This window comes from Chiroxiphia lanceolata, chromosome 7 (assembly GCF_009829145.1).
Source record: "Chiroxiphia lanceolata isolate bChiLan1 chromosome 7, bChiLan1.pri, whole genome shotgun sequence".
NCBI classification, from domain to species: domain Eukaryota; kingdom Metazoa; phylum Chordata; class Aves; order Passeriformes; family Pipridae; genus Chiroxiphia; species Chiroxiphia lanceolata.
Genome location: NC_045643.1, coordinates 5,752,359 through 5,774,588, shown reverse-complemented (window position 1 = coordinate 5,774,588; position 22,230 = coordinate 5,752,359). Strand labels below are relative to the sequence as shown.

The 22,230-nt window shown below is 42.4% G+C and overlaps 1 protein-coding gene across 1 annotated transcript in view; it reads left to right on the top strand.

The window, feature by feature from the left end:
• ERBB4 (erb-b2 receptor tyrosine kinase 4) overlaps positions 1 to 22,230 on the top strand; it is a 610,912-nt gene that overhangs the window by 544,293 nt on the left and 44,389 nt on the right. The gene's annotated exons all lie outside the window — the stretch shown is intronic.

Below are 22,230 nucleotides of genomic sequence, written 5' to 3'. Positions count from 1 at the left end.
TATTATTTGAACGTCTTCCATATCATGGCGGGAATCCCACACACAACAGGGTGTTCTCTCATCCTGTTGTCATTTTTTTTTGTCTATTCTCACAGGCAAACATTTGATCTTTACTTCTAAAGCTGAATGTTTGTCAGCAATACTATTTTTTTTCCTGTCATTCCTGGCTTTTACTTCTGGGCTGTGTCCTCTGGGAGAGCCGTGTATGTTTCTGTGTGCGTTTTTTTTATTTGCTACATATTTTATGTGTGTAGCTAAATGGAATTAATAGCCCTTTGTCTCTGAGAAGTCTGTCATTCACCGTGTATCACTTCAGTTGCTAACAGACATTTATGCAGTTAATGCAAACTTTTGACTAGGCAAGTAATTCTGTGGGTGTTTGCAAAGGTCAGATGCATGGTACTGGAATATAAGAATTAAGAGAGGGGAGGGGAAAATGCTTAAGTGTAGATGCTGTTCTATACTGTAGCTTTGCAGAACTAGTTACTTAAATTACTCAGATTTGTAGAAGCAAAACTCAGAAACTGTTTGAGGTTAGTCAGCTGTTCAGGAAGCCTCTTGACAGGCCAACTTCTTCCTAGGAAAGGGACAAGCATACCCAATATATTGCTATTGAAATGCATTACTGCATTTTTATTGAAAGTTTATACAGGAGGATGTCAGCTAAAAAAGCTGTTTTCTCCCCCAAAATGTAATTGTGATAATGGCCTGATGATCTCAGTTTCTCCCTTTCCTGATTCTGCAAATTGAGGGATTTCGTAAGTAGAAACAGAAGAAAACTTAAATTGCTCAAAAATAGAAATCAAGGCCCTGTCAAATGTCTCTCGCTTTATACCCCAGAAGCTATAGGGAGCCAGTGGTGGAGCAGGCAAAAGGCAAGCCTGGCTGCAGTCACTAACTTGGTAGCCTCAGGCCTAGCTGAGATGAACTCAGGAAGCCGAGGAAGCTCCAGACACAGCATTGCCCTTCTCAAGCTCTGAACGTATTTGCTCAGAAGACCTCAGCGCTGCATTGCAGCTGCTCATGAAGTGCAGGGCGTAAAACCATTCATATGTCATTGCAAACAGGTATTTTCTCTTTCTCCTATAATGTTTATCTACTTATCTCCTTTCATTACTGTTTATTAATTTAAATGTAATCTTCCTTTCATTTTATTATTAGTATGTGTCCTAGTCACAGGGCCAGGACCAGTTTACCACTATGCCAGTATAACCAAAACTGTGTATTCTACACCCTTTATGTCATCTCTGATGGACTGTTAATAAATGGATTGTTTGCAGCAGCTGCCCAGGGCACACCTGACACCTCAGGCTACAAGCTGCCCCATGAGGCAGGGGAGTGTTCTTTTGTCTTCACACCGATGACTCAGCTGTGATAACTCCCCTCTGGGAAGGCATTAACACCTTCACACCCAGCCTGAGGGGTCATCTCTGCTCATGGGCCACAATGGACTGGCATAATAGGCAGCTGCAATGACCTAGACCATCAAAGATTCCAAAAATATGCCATGACTCACAGAGTTAAATCAGCCACTGTGGAACTGCCTGCCCTGGGGGAGATACTGGGCATTCCCACCTGAACTTGAGCATATATACAGTTTGGGGTTTGGGGACTTCTGGTACCACTCATCAGATCCAGAGGAGGACCAGAACTTCAGTAGGACTGCAGCTGCCACTCTCGACAAGACTGCAATCCTTACTTCAGTAGAACTGCCACCATCATCTGGACCAACAGGTTTTCCTTTCCTTTTCCTTTACACGCAGGGGGGCCACGTGGTACTCAGCACAGGGGCTAATGAACCCTATTCTGTTCTTGTCCCGGGGTGCTGGATTATACACCTGTCTTTGGGGGTTAAAACCAGTAGGTTTTTTTCTCTGTATCACTGTATTTATTGTCATCTTTTTAGTAAATTGTAACTCTGACTTGTAATCTCTCTCGAGGTGAGTTCATTTCTCCTGCCGGTTTACTTTTAAATCAGCACAGTATGCTACATTGAAGGGGAAAATGAATGCTTGGTTCATAAAAAGAACGATAAGCTGATACTTTTAGAGGTTCACATTGACTAACACTCCTTTGTGTCTGAAGCTGATGGCCAGTGATACCTCAGGGGAGATGTTCATGATGGCCCAAATTACAAAGAGAAGCATTTGGAGAGGCATAGGTACTACTTTCTTTTAAATCACCTGATACACTTGTTAAAACTAGGTAGCCCTGCAGGTGAGAAGAATCCCTCTTCAGGAGTCTTCTGCAGGCCGGCAGCACCATGCCACACCGGTTCACGCTGACTGTGGGGACAAATATGCACAGCTAGGCCCAGGTTTTTTTCCCTGCTCCACATTATTCACACATTAGACTGTCATGCTCTGGATGTTTCCTTTTTTTTTTTTCCTCCCTCTCGTTTTTTGAGATAAGAAAATGTTGATAAGAAAATGAGATTAAATGACTGGATTAAGCATTTCAGCCCCCCTCATCTCACTAGTAAGGCAATCTGCAAGGGGAAGATAGCAAACACAGGAATGCAAACAGCATGGATGCCTCCTTCTACCCACTGGAAATTCCCTGTCTTGCAGCTTATGCCTGTTACCTCAGGAGACTGGCCTCTTGCCTCTGTAGCCTCCCACTTGGTAGTGGAAGTGTGCAGTTAGATTTCCACGTGGACCACCTCCTCTCCAGGGTAAACAAAATCCCATTTCCTCAGCCTCATCCTGTATTTTGTCTAGTCCATTCCCCTAACCATTTCAGCAGTCCTCTGCTGGGCTCTCTCTGATCTGTTGACATCTCTCTTGTACTGTGGGGAGACATGGGAGGTTTCATATGCAATTCAAATAAATAGAGGGGAATAATCTCTTCTCATAAGGTGCTGGTTATTTCTTGCTTGTACAGCTCAGTATGGTACTAGTCTTCGTGATTACAACAGTGCATTGCTGACTGCTGTTCAACATTGTCCTCAAATGTACACTACACAGTCCTACTACCTGAATTGAGTATTTTTCCAAACTTCCACTATTTTGCAACTTGGAATTTCTTTGCAGTGGGAATTTTCCTTCAGGTGAGAACGTATGAAGGACTATGACTTTATATCTGTATGTACACTCCTTTCATCTGGAGCAGAGAACAAGAGTAATGATGTGGCATAGTGTGGGGACAAAACCCTGGTGGTAGTACTGTCCTGGCAGCATATTCATTTTCTGTATTCCTGTCTCCAGCTACTGCTTAGCTAAGGAACATAAAAGGCAAAAGTAAGATTAACTATACTTTTGTATATTCCTATAGCAAAAGAAGTGAGAATTCAGAGGGATTGGAATTGCTATTGAGCTTTAATATTTATCCTCTGTCTAGTGGTACAGGAATGCCTTTGATTCTGGTTGGAGCTCCATGGCTTTCTGTCCAGTTCAGATGCTTTCTCCAGCATAGGAATCCCAGTTAGCAGAGATTTTACCGGAAAATGCAGTGCAGGACAAAAAGAAAATTGCCAGCTCTGTGGGCAGCATTGTACAGAGTTTATTATGGCTGAAGAATTTCATAATAAAAAAACATGGAAACCCCACTCACATCATCAAAATTTACCATGGATGCTGAAGTTCAGTATATGGCAGAGACTGTACATTATTTCCATGCTAAACTCTTACAAGATGTCAAATGCCACAGAGCCAGCTCTGTCTGAAACAGCTTGTAAACCTGAAAAATCAATGTCCTGGATTGTTTCTTTATTAGCCTTGATCTTGCCATCTCCTGAAATAGCATGGTAGAATTTGCCATCTTTTTAGTGGGCCTGCAGCTACATTCAAGTAGCTGTTGTGTTGATTGTTTGAAGGGAGGGGACGAAACTCCCAGTCCTTTAGAAGACTGATATTCCTGCTGTTGATTTGATGTTGTTAACATCATGCTGTATTGAGAGTAGAGTAGTGTGGTATGTCTTCAGACAGTCTTCATCACAAGATTGGAAGCAGTGTTTCTGATTAACCCGTGGACTTTCTGTCCCACCTTTTGCAGGCCTCCTAGTTTCTACTGTGTTTCATATGCCCCACTGTGCAGTGCCAGTGGAAGTCCTAATCTAATTAATACATAAGCATAATGAAAGTGATTCATTAGGTGGTTCTTTTAATTTTCTCCAAACTCGTTTGTGGAAGATAATATAGGAGTTTAGTAGTTGCCAGGTTAAAGTGTCTGCTGTCTGTGTTAAAATGAGATGTATTTGGAGCCTAATCTCAGAGCAAAACTCACCTTCTTGCAGAGAAGGAAGAAAAGTGGCTGGAGTTTGAACCCTGCTTTACTCAGGTTGCCCCTTGCTGTTGGTGTGGTGCGTGGATCAGACTTGTATGTGCGTTTCTCACTCCCTGTGCCAGGCCAATCCATTTGGTGTTTCACAGAGGGACTTTCCCCAGAGGCCACAAATGTCTGTCACACTAGGTGGCTTTAAAGAGAGGCAAAAGTGAGTACCAGTCCCAGAACTCAGTCTGCATGAAGCCAAATGGCTAGTGTGTCAGGAGGGTTCACATTGCTCAGGTGCTGAGGAGGCACAGTGCTATAGTTTCCTTGAAGGTACAGGTGATTTGGGGATGAGTGGCTGTTAGCAGTATAATATTTTAAAAGAGATACTTTACTCCTATTATTTGTGGTCAAAAATGAGAAAGAGAAATCGGGAGCAATTTTTCCTTTTAAGTTTAGCACTGTCAGTTGGATTTGTGTTGATTCAAGTGCTCTTCCTCAGTGACCTTCATCCCCCCAATGCCTGTGAGATGTGAAAGATGCTGTTGACATAAGCTCAAGCTCCCTCAGCTCATATCCCAGACAGCACTTTAACATGGCATGTTTGATGCTGCATATTTCTGTATCGCCAACAAAGTGGCAGTGAAAGTTATTGCATTCATCTGGGAAAGGGAACGGAGCAGGATGAAAGCCATAGCAAACAGTGCTATTTTCCCTTTCTTCCCTGTCCTTGGTCTGTACCACACCACCTCTGAATGCAGGAGGCGAAACAGAGAGGTCTGGGCACTTAAAACAAGACTTAGAAATGTTCCCCACAAAAAAATAAGGCCTAAAATTAAATCATAAGATGCACAATGGGAAAACAATTTCAGGTCTTTATTTGCAGAAGCAATGGCTTCTGCGTTTGTATCAAGAAATCAGCTTATACACACTGAAACACGATTGCAAAATAGTACTAGATGTAGTACTAACCCTCCCCATTCATATTTGTCTTACCATGCTTTTCTCAAGTGCATTACACGACCAGAAAAATCTGGAGGAAAAAGAAAACACTCTGTGTTGCTCCACACACGTATCAGGGCCACTGCAGATCTCCTTAACACATTTGTTGCCAAATCAGCAGGACCTAAGGAAATGAGGTTTGAAAGGGCAGTACTAGGAAAAGTATAGGATAAACAAGTATTAATTTTTTTAATTGCACATTTGGATCTTTTTATTCTTTGGTTAAAAATCGGTCTGCCTCACTCAGTGGTCATTGATAGCTATGCCATGGTTCATTGTGCCCTGTGCAGAGACATCCAACACACAATTGCTGTGCAGCAACACACCTTGTCCTTTCTCTGTCATTATAAGTGTGAGCTCATCTTTGTCTTCTGCAGAGTTTTCTTCTGTCCCTTTCTATTTCTGAGGACACCTCAGTAGTCCATATCAAAGACATACAGTTGGTGTTTTGGGGGAATGTGATGATCCCTTGTACTCCTACCCCTTGCACAGTGTAATCTGTGTTATCAATACCTGTTACTGCTCCTCTGTTTTCACTCCACAGATGCTGCAAGTGAAGTACAAAGTTTTGTGCTTTGAAGGTCATATTTTTTTTCTTTTTATAGGATGAAATAAATCTGTCAAATAAGAGTTAGCAAAGGGCCAGGTTCTCAGTTCTCACTTTCCTTGGAAGTCTTTTTAGCAGAACAAGCCGAGCATCATCTACTCTGAAACAGTGGGCTGTAAAGAAAGGCTTTTGTAAGGAAAGCTGGGATTACTGCAACCAAGGGCAGGGAAGGAGGAGGACATCCCCCTTGTGGGTACTGTGTGGAAATTAAGTAAGACCGCAGAAACAGGGAGCCTTTGGAATAGCTTGGCCAGCTGGAAAGCTTCAGAGCTCCTGGGTGCTGCCATCTACTGTGGAAACCTGCCCACAACTGGAGCCGTGGTACATTCCTGCCTTCCAAACATGGGAAACGAAATCGAATGTGCATTTCTGTGTGTGCGCCGTCTAAATAACAGCTCTGTTGGGTGAAGTACTGAAATAATTTCCCAGGCCAGCTGGTAGGAAATCATGGTTATAAGTCTATCAGGGAATTACAGTTTAATCGCGGCCTATAGTAGAAAGACTGCACTTCAGTTTAGTATTTTACGTGAAGGGCTGCTATTGAAAAAATGTTACTCACACTTCAATAGATCTTTGCTGCCAACTGCAAGCAGTTTTGTCTCTGTTGAGCTGGCAGAGTTCATTGTTGACAGACTAAGAACTGGCATTAAAATGTGTGACAGTGCGTTAAGGAAACACACTAAAGGGGATTTTAAAAACAGTCAAAGAGAGGCAGACAGAGGAGCAGGAGAAAGGAGAGCAGGCAGGAGAGCTGAATCCTGCCTTGGGGTGTGGGGTGCAGGGAAGAGGGGAAGGAATCATGCTTTTTTCCCTTTGGAGAAATGTTTTATAAGTGGCTAGCAAACATTGATGGCATTCTTCTGCCAGCCAGACAGCAAATAACTTAAGCAAAGGAAGGGTACAGAGCGTCTCATGTGGGTCTCTCAAGCCCTGTGAGAACTGGTAGGTCTTTTTGTTTGCCTAATAACTGAAGTGATGACTTCTGCCAGTCATCCTAAGAAAGCTCATGAGGCTTCTGAGGACCCCTCCCCACTAAATAGTGGCAATTACCATGGTCCCACTCAGAACCAGGGCAAGAGAAGAGGAGGCCCTTTGAGATGAATAAGTAATTCCTGGTACATTACCTTTCCTGCTGACTTGCTCAGCCTTTAAATTCTCTGTTTCCATGTTCATTTGTGAATGACAGTTCAAAACCAGAAAAGGAAAAAAAAAAAAAGGAAGGCGAAACACACAAAAAAATCCCCACCCAATATTCTTCATGTTGGTGGAAATTGGTCATAAGCCCTAAGTTGCTAAATACAAAGAAAGAAAAACCTACTTTACAGGATAAAGACAAAAAGAAAATCTACATTATTCCTAACTTGCTGTACTTTAGTAAATATAGCATAAATAAGGCCAGGGAAGGCTCTTCTGCTAATTTTCTCCATGGCTCAAAAACTGAGGGCTGTTTGTAACTACATCTCTAAAAAAAGTCCTTTTCTTTTGATACCTCAGGCTCTAGGGTTTCTGAAGTGGTCTCTTTTAAGTTTTGTTCCCTGAAAGCTTTCCCCTTCGCTGTTTATTTGTGAAGAGCCTCGCTGGATCTTGTGGAACAGGGTGCTCAAGGAAAGAGGTGAGCAGCTGTTCGAAACACAGGCGAGCAGGCAGAGTCAGCTCAGGGCCAGAACGGTATTTTTGTATTAATAAATTACTTCTCACGTAGTGTGGTGGTCTCGTTATACAAACTCTCACTTTTTCTGGAGAAAGTCTCTATACTAACTCCATTATCTGTCTTCCACGAAAAGTAATGTCCAGAAATTGGTCAGGGCTGCAGAATTTTGTTTTCTGTCAAGTAGGGAGTGGATTTTGTTCCATGATTTCAATTGATCTTGTATCTATGCTGGAATTACAGTTGCATGTCTTTTCTTTGAGTCTTGGAAGCTGGGTGTGATCAGCCTCTTTGACCATAGTATAACTACAGAGAACTGGAATCAGGATGGAGGGTAAAGTTTCAGCCAGGCAGTGGTCAGCCCTAGCAGAGCTCACGTTTCTGTAGGAATTGCGTTTTGTTAGAAAATACCGGTTTCATGACGTGCTCTCTCTGGTCCTTCCTAGCAGATCCAACTGTGTTCCTACCAGGCTACTCTGAGGTGCTTCTGTGTGCATCTTCAGACTGTTAGTGATCTCCAGTTGGGCTTTAAGTAGAAACAGAAGTGGCTTGAGGTCTAATTGAGCTAATTGACGCCAAAGGAGCTGTGGTACCACAGTGGTAACTGACAGACATGAGCAGTACCTGGAACTCTGATACCTGTCCAGTAGGGATTTAAGTTTCTTGATGCTCATCTTCCTGGAGTGTTTGCCAAAGGGATGGAGGCAGAGTATGGACAGTCCAAGTGCAGTTTGGATAGCCAGCACAGATGCCTAAACAGAGAAGATGCTTGTTCCCTTACACAGCAATTCTCACCAATGCTTTTTGTCACTGGAGGTACAGTCAGGCTTGATAAATTTTAAAAGAGGTAAAGCCCTGAGGTAAAATCCACTGCGACCTTGCCAGCAAGTATCCAACAGCCATGCAGAATTTGAGGATTTTTTGTTTTCAAATATTGATCTGTCAAAGCTGGACCTGATAATTATGCAGTATTTGAAGGTCCATATAAAACTATATTATACTTCCTCTCAGCAGCTCTCTGTTTTTCTCACTTTACTCACTTTAATCCAAAGGCCATGGAGTTGAAAAGTTTTCATTGATGACAGGTCAGGTTCTCGAGAAATTTTCTGTATCACCATAAACATTTCGTATTTGCTTTTTTGCGTCTGTGTGTGTATGAAAAAAATTACTCAGTGCGTTATTGGAATGGTCACTGTTGCTTCAGATATTACTGGTAGAATCAGTTAATCAGCAAAGATACATGCAAGAAGCTTTTTCCTTTCTGTCTCCTGAAGAAGACTGTCCTATATCTAATAATATACCTACTAGATCTTTCAGTAGTTAAACTGAGTATAATGTAACCAGGAACAAATAAAATGTCCAGGTGCAAGCAGTCGTTAATTGTAAAAATGGATAGTGGAAGAAAAATTTATTTCTTTTAATAGAAGCATCTGTTTCTCTGGTCAAGGTTTGCTTTAACTTGTGAATTAATTTTGCTTCAATTTATTATTAGTATGTGTCCTAGTCACAGGGCCAGGACCAGTTTACCACTATGCCAGTATAACCAAAACTGTGTATTCTACACCCTTTATGTCATCTCTGATGGACTGTTAATAAATGGATTGTTTGCAGCAGCTGCCCAGGGCACACCTGACACCTCAGGCTACAAGCTGCCCCATGAGGCAGGGGAGTGTTCTTTTGTCTTCACACCGATGACTCAGCTGTGATAACTCCCCTCTGGGAAGGCATTAACACCTTCACACCCAGCCTGAGGGGTCATCTCTGCTCATGGGCCACAATGGACTGGCATAATAGGCAGCTGCAATGACCTAGACCATCAAAGATTCCAAAAATATGCCATGACTCACAGAGTTAAATCAGCCACTGTGGAACTGCCTGCCCTGGGGGAGATACTGGGCATTCCCACCTGAACTTGAGCATATATACAGTTTGGGGTTTGGGGACTTCTGGTACCACTCATCAGATCCAGAGGAGGACCAGAACTTCAGTAGGACTGCAGCTGCCACTCTCGACAAGACTGCAATCCTTACTTCAGTAGAACTGCCACCATCATCTGGACCAACAGGTTTTCCTTTCCTTTTCCTTTACACGCAGGGGGGCCACGTGGTACTCAGCACAGGGGCTAATGAACCCTATTCTGTTCTTGTCCCGGGGTGCTGGATTATACACCTGTCTTTGGGGGTTAAAACCAGTAGGTTTTTTTCTCTGTATCACTGTATTTATTGTCATCTTTTTAGTAAATTGTAACTCTGACTTGTAATCTCTCTCGAGGTGAGTTCATTTCTCCTGCCGGTTTACTTTTAAACCAGCATAGCATGAATGCTAATAAATTATTGTCCTCTTTGCTTCTATTGCAACTCTTTTACGATAGTCATGAATAAGCAGGAAATTTTGACCATTAACAAGATCCCTAGAGTTTCTTCTCTGTCTAATCACATCTATTTCCCAGTACTGGAAGACTTAGTGGTTGGAAGCAAATGAATTTGAGTCAGGTGTAGCTCTCAGATGGAAAGTTTCTGGGCTGGATTAGGAATAGATACCAAAATCCTTTCAGATTGCATCTTTACCTTGTGGGCTTGCATGTTAACTATGGTCATTCGTGTTACTTCTTCCAAGATTCAAAAACAGAGCAGTATTTATCAAAATCTCAACCCAGAGGAATTGTTAGATTTCACTGTAATACTGTGGTTTACATTTAGATTTTTTTTTTTTTTGCCTTAGCTTTTTTTGCCTAATTCTCACCATTTCAAAATGTGAAATATCACAGTTTATGTCATGGATTCTGAAAATTAAAAAAAAAAGCTCTGTTTTTTCACAGTCCGATACATGTCATCCACATCATCTGAAGCTTCCTAAATTTCCTAGTTGACAGGCAAACTTATTATCTCTGAAGTGCCACATATGCATTTGCTGAACTTTAAATACTCCTTTTTGGAAATGTGGACTTGCAGTTTCTAAGTTGTGGCGCTTGTCTCATGCTTCAGTTTGAGATCCAAAAGCCGTTGGGTCAAAATGCTCTTAATTAAGTCTGTTCATACCTTTCAAAATCCTATCCATCTTAGGTCTGTATTATTGTAGATATGCTCTGGGTTTATTGATTTGGCTTCTGTTGTGAAAGTAGCTGAAGAAACTGGCCCAAACTAGAAATGAGTCCAAGTTCACATCTTCATCAAAACTTTTCCCACGTTGAAGAGCTGTTGGGATTAGAATCCCAGTTCATGCTCATTATAGAAATGGGTGTTTTCTGCGCTACTCAGAGCTGAAATTTGTCAAATTAAGGTAAAGGGATGTGGTTTGAAAGCATTGTTAAGACAGTTTTAAGGGCTTCATCCTTCTGCAGGCAGATGTGATGCAGTGAATTTCAGTGGGTTTAGAGCAGCAGAAGGAAAAATTAATTTCCTACCATATCTGATCTTTACCAGGATCTTATGTTAGCAACCGACTTGTCTGATTTGTACTTTATACCTTTGCACTAAGATTTGTATTTACAGTGTCATTATGCACAAAGTTTTCCAGAGAGAACTTTTTTTTTCCTTTCTCCTAATTAAAACAGTAGGAATTAATGATGAACTGGAGAGGCTTGCTGTTTCTGCAGTAATGAACTGAACTGCTTTCAGTGGCTGAGGAAAAAAAAGTTAATACAGTGATTATTTTGGTCTGAACCAAGTCCTGTCCTAAAAGATAAAGTATTAAAATTGCATTCGATGTGTAAAAGTTGCAACCCAGCACAGGAAACACATTGCAACTGTGTGAGTAGTATAGCTTTGATTCTAATGCTCACTAATTGCAAGAGAAAACATGATAATTTCTTTCAAAATTAATCTTTTTCTATCTCCTCATTTTTATCCGTTTTTCTTCTCACCTAGGAATGTTTAAATAAAAGTTACAGTTGCTTCTACAGGCTTTTCTGAACCACATCCCTCTGCCCCAAACAGCAAATTCTCCCCCTGCCTTTCATTTGCAGTTCTTCAGCTCTCAGCCTTCCCAGAGGGACCAATGCCTCTCAGAGGGATAAGCAGGCTGAGAGCTTTCTGCAGTAGAAAGCCCAGCAGTGTGGCAGAACCAGGACTCTGGGTGCCCAGTGTAGGACAGGGCACCAAATGTTTTGGAATTTGGAAAAACTCTTTTCCAGGGGCTGTGGTTACCCCTGGCAACCACATCAGGGAATATCATCAGGGAATAACAGCTCACTGTGAAGTCTGGGTTCATGTTTGAGAAACCTTATAGGTGTTGGCAGCTCAGGCTGTTTGTATTTAACATTTTATCCCTTCCGTTTCTGCAAAGTGTTCATATCCCCCTCTCCTAAAAACAGTGTCTCCTGTTGTGTCACAATGCCTTGGAACTGCAGGAACATGAAAAGATTAAATATCCGTAATTACTGACCTACATGATCACCAAAAATTGAGATCTGTTATGTGTTTCTGTGAGCCTAGCAGGCGATAATGTGTTCCAAGATTTTCTTTAAGGACTTCTAGTTAATTTAGGAATATATGGAAAAGTCCTCCTTAATTGGAGACAATCCTTGACTTCCCTCTGCTTTAGATCCAATGCAGAATCCATCATTCTCAGGTTTTCCTACAAGTCATGCTAAAAGTCCTGTTCTAGCTTTCTTTGTCCTTTTTCCTGCATATCATTGTGTAGCATCCCTTAGTCTGATTCAGACATCCAGTTGGCATTCAGGTAGTTCCCTTTTTTTTTTCACCCTACAGGAGACATCTGGGCTTCCTGGCTGGGTTCCTGGAGATGGCCTCTCTTTTCCAGCCGCCTAATCCATTCAGCAGACTGAATCTGTTCTCACTCTCATACTGAATGAGAGCTGGTTTTCATTCCCACTCGGTCCTCTGTTGTTTCACACAACTCCCAGAATTGTATTATTCATTCTTCTTTGCCTCTGTTAATTCTCTCATAAGAAATGTGCAAAACCATCTTCCTACTTAAAATACACACACTGGGATGTTTCCAAAACATTTGGTGTTTGCTAGGCCAGCTGCTTATTGTGATATGCCTGTTGTTTGTTCAACACATACCAGACTCTGCTGTTTGGGTGTTGAAAATACAAACATATAAGTTGATATTGGTCTGGGATCATGTTTTTGTTGGCAGACGAAGGCTGCCTAGCTTGGTGGGGCCAGGAGATATACATTATATAATGATAGTATGAATACTGTAGTATACATTATAATAGGTTTAAAAGATGAACTGAACTTTTAGACCTTTCAGGAAGAAGTTTGAGAGTCAGATGTTTGGGGAATGTCTTTCTCTAAGTCTTCTTGCACATCTACCCTGTTACCCATGGTTGTGCTCTAGACCACCATTCCTCAGGATATTCTGAAGTCTTCAGCTCCAGTCAGACTCTGTGAGCTTTTCTGATTTCATTTAAAGCAAAATCAAAGAATGAGTGAGCCTGCATACAGGGTTAAAATATACTCTAATGTCTCAGAGGCCAAAAAGCAAATAAGAACAGAACCCAGTAAGTATTTGTAATTTAGGTTTTTCTTTCTTAAGAAAGAGACTTTGGCCTTGATTTTTTGGTGTTTGAGATTGGTATATTGTGTCTGTTATGTTGGCTGTAATTGAACTGCAGAGCAAGACATGAAATTTATCCATATGATAAATGTATTGGTGAACCTCCCAGAGTACTGAGGGACTTCCTTCTATGACAGTCTGCTTTCTGGGGAATTTACAGTGTTGCTGCACTTACAGAAAAGATGGGAAAGATATCCCTGGCTTACTGACCTGGATGTGCCAACGTGGAACTACGCTGGTGGTCCCATTTGTGGTATGAAGATGCTCCGGTATGGTCTCTCTCCTGAACAGTAGCTCACAGTTCAGCAGAAGCAGATGGTTTGCCATGCATAAAATAAGGCCCAAAGCGTATTTGTGTCATTCAGGATTTTTCCCCCTCAGGGCAGGGCTGGATGGTTACTTAAACCTCTTTTAAAAAATGGAAGGGAGGGTTTTTTCCTGTAAAAGAAAGATATGTGTAAGGGCTTGAGTTTTCTTAGAACTTTTTGGACTTAGGTTGGTTTTCTATGGAAATTAGCCTCACTGCAATCTCTGTGTCTGTCTTCAGTTTCCCTTGCAATAGCTTTTCAAAATGTTGGTTAAATTTATTCAGATTTGACAGGGGAGAAAAGGTCTCAAAGATATTATCTTTGTATGAGTTTCATAAAAATAGGAATCTAGGTAGATGAGACTGTGATTAGTACTCCTGCTAAAGGAAAAAAAAGGCACTCTAGGTTCAACCACATTATTAAACAGCTGAGAGTCCATACAGGAGACTGTCAGAGAAAACCTGCCTTCGGGCTGTCTTGGAGAGTCTTGTCTGCTCCTGTTTCCATTTCTTTTGCCACACAGATTGCCCAACATCCTCATGGTAAGAGCAGGAAAGTAAAATGAACCTTTTTTTCCTGGAAGTACTTGTAGTAGGATTTAGAGCAGGATAGCAGTGCACCTGCAGCATCAGCATGCCACATCAGGACCTTCAGGGGGCTCAATGTTGGAAAGTTATCTAATTCCCCCAAAACTATCTGACCTTCAGCCCTCTACCGTTCACAGAGGGGTTTTGGTTGGTTTTGGCAGAGGTCCTTAAAGAGGAGTAAATTAGTCTATGGTAGGGTTTATGAAGCCTTTTTGTGGCTGGGGGTGTCATCATTGCTACAAGATAAGCTCCCCAGGTCAGAGCCCCACTGCAGACAGGAAGCAGATACAGGAATGTCCAGGTCAGTGGGAACCTTTCACCTGCCTGTGGGACTCTGAAGTGCAGTAAACAGGCACTAAACAGGACTGACCAGCTTGGTCCAGATGCAGTGTCCTGGCTTGCTGCTGTGGTATTTCCAGCTTATGGCTTCTTCCATAGCTACGTATGAGGCAAAAAGAGCTGTGCTGCATCTAACCTTGGCCTTTGCTTCATAGACAGCTTAGGCTTTCCTAAGACACATGACTCACCCTGCACTTCCAGCCTCAGTTAGTGAGGGAAAACTGGGCTTGGTTGTGTCCTTCCCATTCTTGAGCACCTACTGTCCATAAGGGACCATAGCTATTATGACTTTGGGGCCAAGTAGTCTTCAGCCCCTTGTGAGTAATGTCAAGTGAAGCAATGTCACAGACATTCCCACGTGAATGACAAATCTCTCAGTAGTTTTTCTGAAGAAATGGTCTCTCTGACCCCATTACCAGTAGCTCTGTATCTGCCCTTTAGCAATTCAAGGAAAGATGACCCTGCATCCCATGGGTAGTGGTGTGCTGGTCTGCAGCTCCCCAGAGTAGGTGCGGGAAGCCCAAATTTTAATCTAGACAAGTGTGTGTAAATAGGGCTACATTCTTTCTTCTGTAGAACTTCATGGAATTTGTGAACAATGAGGCCCCCTGGAGCTCTTTAGAAAAGCAGTTTTGTGAGCAGTAGAGCTGCTGAGAGCTGGTTGCCTATGATTTATGTCTCATGATTAGGTTATCTGGAATTTAATATGTTCCTAGTGCTAGTTAAAATATCCTCAATAATATCTCCCTCTTACGTGGAGTCTCCAGTGCCTAAGGGAGACTGTGATCACAATAGCAGGAAAACTATTACAGCCTTTCTCCTGTCCTTGTCCACCTACTTTCAGGAAACTCATAAGAATGCAAAACTTTTGAGGCAAGTGTAGTGCAGAATCAGGTTGAAAACACTCAAAAGCATCGAAAATTTCTTAGAGAGGGACAGACAGAAAGATAAGTATGCACATGTCACAAGTGCATCATCCTGATTTCTTAGGGAGCCGAGCTAAAAATACATGAAGTGGCAAAAAAAGTAAATATCAATTCCAATAAAAACAGGGAATGGTCACGTCTGAGCTCTTGTGATGTAAAAGAATTGCAGCCTTTGTATCCCAGTTCAGCCCACTGGTGTGACTCTTAGCAGATGCAGTACAGAAGCTCTTAGTTCCATTCGTTCTGTATATGCTTGGCTAGAAATTTATAAATGAATTGTAATATTTCTAGAATCTGGGGTTGGAGGTACTGTGTGTGCTGTTGTGCTAAACATAATTTTAGAATGGTGAGATTTGGGAAAGTTGTGCAAGTTTTCTGGAGAGGCAGAGCCAGAATTATGTCTGGGTGTCCTATGTTCTAGTAATAATATCACAGGCAAGAAGCTGGTTCGTGGTGTCCATATGTGATCCCAGGCATCCTCATCCATCTCAGTGCCTCTGGAAAGAAGTCCTTTCCATCACAGTCTGTACCACTTGCTCAATGGGCAGCTTTTATTGACGTGATTGTTTTATGCTGTCCCCAGAGACAGCTTGATTCTTCCTGCCTTGCTCCTGAAGAACCTTTCCTGTAAAGACCTTTTTAAAGGTATTTCTGTAGGGGGGTCATGTTGTGCCTGTGCCTGTGTTTTAATCAGTGTGTTTCAGTCAAGGTAGAGAAATATTTTGAGCCTGCCGCCAGTTAGTTTTAATTGAAGAGCAGGGGAAAAAAGCATGATTGGGTCCTTGGGGAAATGGTGAGTTTCTACAGCTGAGCCTTTGAAATAGCTCGACTGTTTTAAAGAGAAAGTAAAGAACTGTGAATGAAGCAGCCCAGAGATGGAGGAACAGCTGAAAAATGCTAGCCAAGAGAGTGTGGAAACTGTGCTTGGAGATTTCTCATATGTTTGGATCTGATCCAAATGAACCAAAATCAACATGAGACTTTTCTACCCACTGCATGATTTTACTATTAGCAGACACTTTTAGGAATCTTCTCATTCAATACTAAGAAGAAGACGGTTTCTGTATCTATAGGGCAGTTTGTCAAAAGCAACTGTGGCTATATTGTACATTGGTAGTCCTAGAGCAATAGTCTCAAGCATGAAAATCCTGCCACAGAGCTGCAGAAAGAACAGGGACAACTTTTTAAGCAGGGTGTTAGTGGCTGGTCCCCAGGTCTTGGTCACAGGCTAGAGGAAGAGGTTGAATCCTGTTAAAAGGCCTTTTGACTACTCTGGGCGAAGTCTCCATATGTATTCCATAGCCAGGGCTATCGGTGTGACATTGTAAATCATAGTAAAATTCATGGCTGTAGAGCTGAGAGGCAAAAAGCGAGTGGTCATAGCTGGGGAGAAAGTTCAAGCATGAGTCTTCTCAAAGAAGACTTGGGATTTTAGAGGAGGCCAGGGCTGTTAGGTTTCCTCCACTTCCCCTGTGAATTACTTTGCCAATGGTTAAAATCCCTTTCAACCTTATTTGCATGTTGCAGCTGCATGCTGTGCAGTAGCAGCAGCAGCACCACTAACCCAAGGCTTGAACCTGTTGCAGTTGTAATTAATGAAAAAACTCCCTTTAAGTTCAGAAAATCAGGAATTGAGTCTTAAGACACTTGAAATGTTACCATCATTGGAAATACACCTGCCCTGATTCCTCTTTGTTCTACTCAGGTCACCTGCTTCAGCTCAGCAGCTCTCAAAATTTCCAATATATTCACCACCCACATGCTCAGATCTTGAGATGTCAAAGTCATGAGGTTTTTTTTTTTCTTTTTGAATAAATCATGGCATCCCTGGCTCCGGAGACAGCCTGACAAAAATGTAGCTGTAACTGAAGTATTTGCTGTATCTGGAAAGCATACAGAGATCAATTAAAACAGCCAGTTCTTGCTCACTGGGAAGTTTCTCAGATTTGGGAAATAAAACCTCCAGGGCTGTGCTCCACCCTAAAAGTAAATGGATTTCAAAAGCTTGAGCAAAACCACATTCAGGTATTTCTGGGATATATAGAAAAAGAAGACATCAGTTTTGTTTTGAGGCCATGATAAAGGTTTCTTTTTAAGCATTTACAACTTCAGATCTAGTTTCTCCCCCGTGTAGGATTGTGATCCCTTGGTAGAGCTGTAGAACCACTTTAAAGGAAGAGTGAACCAATACATAACACAAACTATTACTGCAGTCAGTGCTCCATAATTATCTGAGTCCTGTAATTCTACCTAAAGGGTAGAATTATACTTTATTTTCTGTGAGTAATCTGTAAGAGAGTAATGCAAGGGCTTGTTTAAACTTGCCTTGGAAGCACTATCCCCACATCTCCACAGAGTCAGTGTTACTGTCTAGATAGGGCTGAGCTGGGGGACAGAGAAGCAGAGGAGGGGACAGACCATGCACCCCAGTGCAGTGGGCAGTGCTCAGTTGTCCTCCACTTTGCCAGGGCACAGTCCCTGGCTGTTGTTTCCATTCTCTCAAGGAGCATATGGACCTTTTATATATTCTTGGATAATTTATCTGTGTTATAAACATCCTCCCCAGCATCATGGAGTGAAAAGGAAAAGGTGGCAGGGTGTATTTAATGATACCCACACACACACTGAAGGCAGGGAACTGGTGGGACACAGTGGCAGTTTGACTCACGCTGTGTGGGCTCTCACTGTCAACACGGCGATGCTCTGAACCATTAATAATAATGTGACGTTTTAGCTGGGGGGGAAGTAAGAGTCTCTTGAAACCGCATTTCTATCTTCCACTCACCCCACTCCAGCACTCATCTGGATTTATTGAATAGGGTTAATGGATTATTTAGCAAGTTTCTCCAGCCATTATCGGTGAGCACACTCTGTTTATGTGGCTGGCCTCTCCTGTTCTGTCAGCTGTCATAAGCTTCTCAATTAGAAAAGGGGAAAAAAATGAAATAGGTAACTATGGTTACCTGTGATGTGGGTTTTTAAGAAGTGCTCAGAAACGTAGTGGCAACAGAGTTTGGAAGTTCAAACCTTTAATTTATTCAAGGAGTCTCTTGAATCAGAGTACCAAAAGCATTTGAAATAAATTCAGAACAGTTTCTGTTGTAGAACAATATTGCAGTTCAAAGCAGAAGCCATTGTACAGACCAACTGCTTGCTCTGCTTATGTGAGAAAATAGTAGCAGGAGAGGGTAAATATACCCTTGTTCCATTTTTTCCTTCAGAGTCCAGTGGCCCTCACTGTGGAACAGCTTGTGAAGGCAGTGGTTTCTAGGAGAAGGAGCACTTTCATTGTCCTGTTGTTTTCCTAATTACACTGAAATGGTGATTTTAAAAGTGGTCATACAGAGCCCTGAAGCTGTGTGTGCTTCAGAGGCATCTTTCAAATAAAGGTGCCTAGCTCAGAAATTCAGCACCAACTATGCTGTTTGCAGAGAAAAGAAAAATAAAATCCTCCACGCTTAATTTAATGAGAACACAGGATAATGCTAACAGCTTTTAATTGGACAAAAAGCACCCTTTTTTTCCTGTGTCTTGAGGTCAAAAATTTCACCCTTTAAGTGTTTCAGGCAGATCAGTGGAATTACGTACATATTTGCCTTTTGCGAAGCAGGGAGCTGCTCTGGGCTTTTCCTGTGGGATTTTCATCTGAACACACAAGATAGTACCACCACAGTGCTTCCCGTCTGCTCTGTGGGCACTGCCCAAGAGAAGGGGAGATTAAGTTCAGCTGTCCAAACACACCATCTCATCTGAACCAGGCAAGTACACAGAGTACAGGAAAGACCTGTTTTGTCACATATTATGTTATCATAACATGCAGCAATATAAAGTGAACACTGGAAAACCTTGCATCCAGTGCATGATATGTCAGTTCATCTGCACACTTCCAGTGGAAAATTATCTGCTACCGGGTCAGTACTCATTTCTAAAGAAAGCTGCCTGAAAAAAAAGGGAGTTTGTAACTTGAGGGAAGATACTGGACTTATCCCTGTGTTAGATGTTTGCTGCATCCCATCTTCACACAGGTGATTTTGCTTTGCCATAAGACCATTTTCTAGAAGGCCAGCACAGTAACTCTAAAGCCTCTATATGTTTACCCAAATTCCTCCTGTTTAGCTGTCTTTCAAAATAGCATGTAATAGCATGTAAGATGCATAAATTTGGGAATATTGCTGTTCAGTCAGATGCAGGGCATAGCTAAGCAAGGCCAGGGTACTTATGGAATGGTTTGGAGTACTGGAGATTTTCCAATGTGTTTGCACTGGGGCTGTGTTCATTCTGAACCTGAGGGAAGGCTGTGCTTGTATCTGTTAATCTGGAGGTTCCTTATTAATAGGCTGCACACTTCATTGATTTTTAATTAATTTCTGAAGAGACATAGAGGATAAGTGCTGCAGCCCACAGACATCTCTGTACTTATTGCAGTCCACATCTCTATTGATTGCCTGCCTAAGGAGCAGAAGTAATCCATTTTAAATACACTTTCTTGGAGAGAGTGAATGCACTGCACAATACACTCTCTGGGTTGTAATTGCATTGGCAAGAGGTCAGTGGCTAGGGTGAGGAAGAAGTAGTCTGTTGTTCAAATATGCTGCTGCCCTCTGAGCAGGAAAGCCAAGTGATCTCCCTGGTGGACAGTTTGGACCTATAGAGTTGCACTGGGAAGTCCTTTATAGGATGCATTTAACCTGCCTGCCTCTTCAGAGGAAGGACCTGGAGCTGGTCTAACTGCAGCAATTAATCTAAGGGGAAAGAATAGCGTTCAAAAAGCCTGTACAAATTGATACCTCTCTCTTTGGTTGCCACTTTGACAAGCATCAAACACTTTCTAGGGGGACGTGATCCACTGGGAGCTGAAACCTGAAGTCTCTGAGCACTCCCCAAATCAGAGGACAGGTATGTTCCTCCTGCTGGCATGTGTAGCACAGATTACTATGATTTGCTTTTGAAACAGCAATTCACAGCCTTTGCCATAAGGACTGTGTTCCTGCCAGCCTCTTAACTGTAGTTACTTTGCAATGAGTGTTTATTGCCCAGCAAGGAGACTTTTGCAGTAATAAATTTGTTATTTAGGCAGTTCTTATTTAAAAGCTTCTTTCACAGAAAAAAGTGTTAACAACAGGTAGCTGTGGTTGCAGCCAAAACTGTACTAAGTGTTTCTGTGCTTTCTGGACAGAGGTGAGTTGTGACAGCATTAGTGGGCACAGCAGGTGGGAAATCCTGGCTCGCAGAGCCCAGGCCCTGTGGTACGTCTGGGGAAGGGGATCCCTGCAGTGGAAATGAACCTGAACAGTCAGACTTTTTCTTAGACAGGGACCTCAGTAGATTTCTGCCTTGCTTTTTTCTCCTCCCATGTGGGGCGATGCATCCAAAGGACAGTCTCCTGGAAACACCTGGCTGGTCTGTGTGCTCACCTTCAGCAGCTCTTGTGAGCAGCAGATACTGCAGCGCTTGCAGGGAGGCATCAGATGTGAAGTATTTTATCAAAGTGTTGGGGGTGACCCTTTACCCATGAGTCCCTGACTTTATTAAAGTTTTTCCTATTACAGCTCTGGGTCCTGTTCAGTAACTGAAGGATCAGAAACTCTCTGGGTGTGTCTCTGGCTGCAGCATGTGTTTGTGCATTGCATCTGTGGTGGCATAGTGAGGGTATGACAGGGGCTGCAAAGCTGTCTCCAGGTTACTGAGGCCTTACTGCTGATACACTTATTATAAGCACAGATAGAAGGTACAATTTCTCTCTCTTCTTTGGGCTGCAGTACCCTAAGCTGATCTGTGATTTTCTTCAGAGCTAATAGGACAGCATTCCTGTCCTTTTGAGCACTTTGGGAATAGGGACAGTAATGTAGCCTGTGTCCACACAGTCCAGAAGGCTGGAGCACCTAGCCCAGGTGAAGTGGTAGCACAGTATGACCCAGTATGACCCAGTTTGCCCATTCAAGGCACTAAAGCTGGCATAGGAGAGCACCTTGCACCCAGCTGTCTTAAGAAAGCACTGTGGCAATAGTCTTGAGTTAATTGCAAAGTAGAGATTAGATACAACTCCACAGCTCCCTCCCAAAGGAATGTAATGCTTAGGAATTAACTTTACAGCAGCTGCACAGATGTGGCTGTAGGCAGGACCAGAACTTGGAGCCACGTGCAGCATGGCCAACGTTGAAATACCTGTTTTGCATCTCATTGCTTATGCTGCTTTATGTAACAGCTTTTGTCAGACAAACATGAAGTGCTTCACAGACTCTATGTTCAGCACCAGCTAATCTAGATAGCTGCATTATTTGAGGGAACCTGGGAGACAACTCGTATTTTCTGCAGGAGTTCAGACAGAGGACATGTTTGATGATGACAGTGGAACAAACGCCCCTTCTGGTGTTGCCAGAGGAGCTTCAGCACCTACTTAGGATAGATAGCTTCATTATAAGGACCCCACAAGCTCAGAATTGAGAACCAATCAGTTCAGCAGTGACCCACTTATCTGTGCTGTGAAGGTGTGAGATGACACCAGACCCATCAAAATGTCTGTTCAGTCCAGTCAATTAAGTATTGAAATGTCATAAGCTTATGAAATTACTTCTCCTCTTATTTCTTTCTACTTTTTCTCCCTTTATGAATCAGCTGTCATTTTGGAGTAGCCTGCATTTTTCCTGTAATTCTAATCTAATTTTGTCCCATGGCCTCTTTCCCTTCACTTTTGCTTCCCAAGTTTGTTTTGACCTGTTATGCTTCAGCATCTTTTTTATTTTGTGTTGTGGGCCATAGCTTAACAGTGCAGTAAATCAGGCTTTAGGACTCCTATTTCTTGAACAAATATACTGCAGCAGCCACATGATGCAGAGCAAAGATCTCACACTGACTTCTTTTTATCCAGACTCGCTCTTTTGATGGGTAACTGGCATGTTTATATTGCCACAGCTAGTGTGTGTCCTCCTGTGGTTGGTACAAAGCCAGTTCATCCCTATTTTGTGCTTCAGCTGAGTCAGCCAGTGTGCAATCACACTCCCTTATGTGAGCAGACAGAATTTGTGCTTCTGGGTGATCCACAAGTGGAGAGATGTAAGACCTACCCATGTGCAAAACG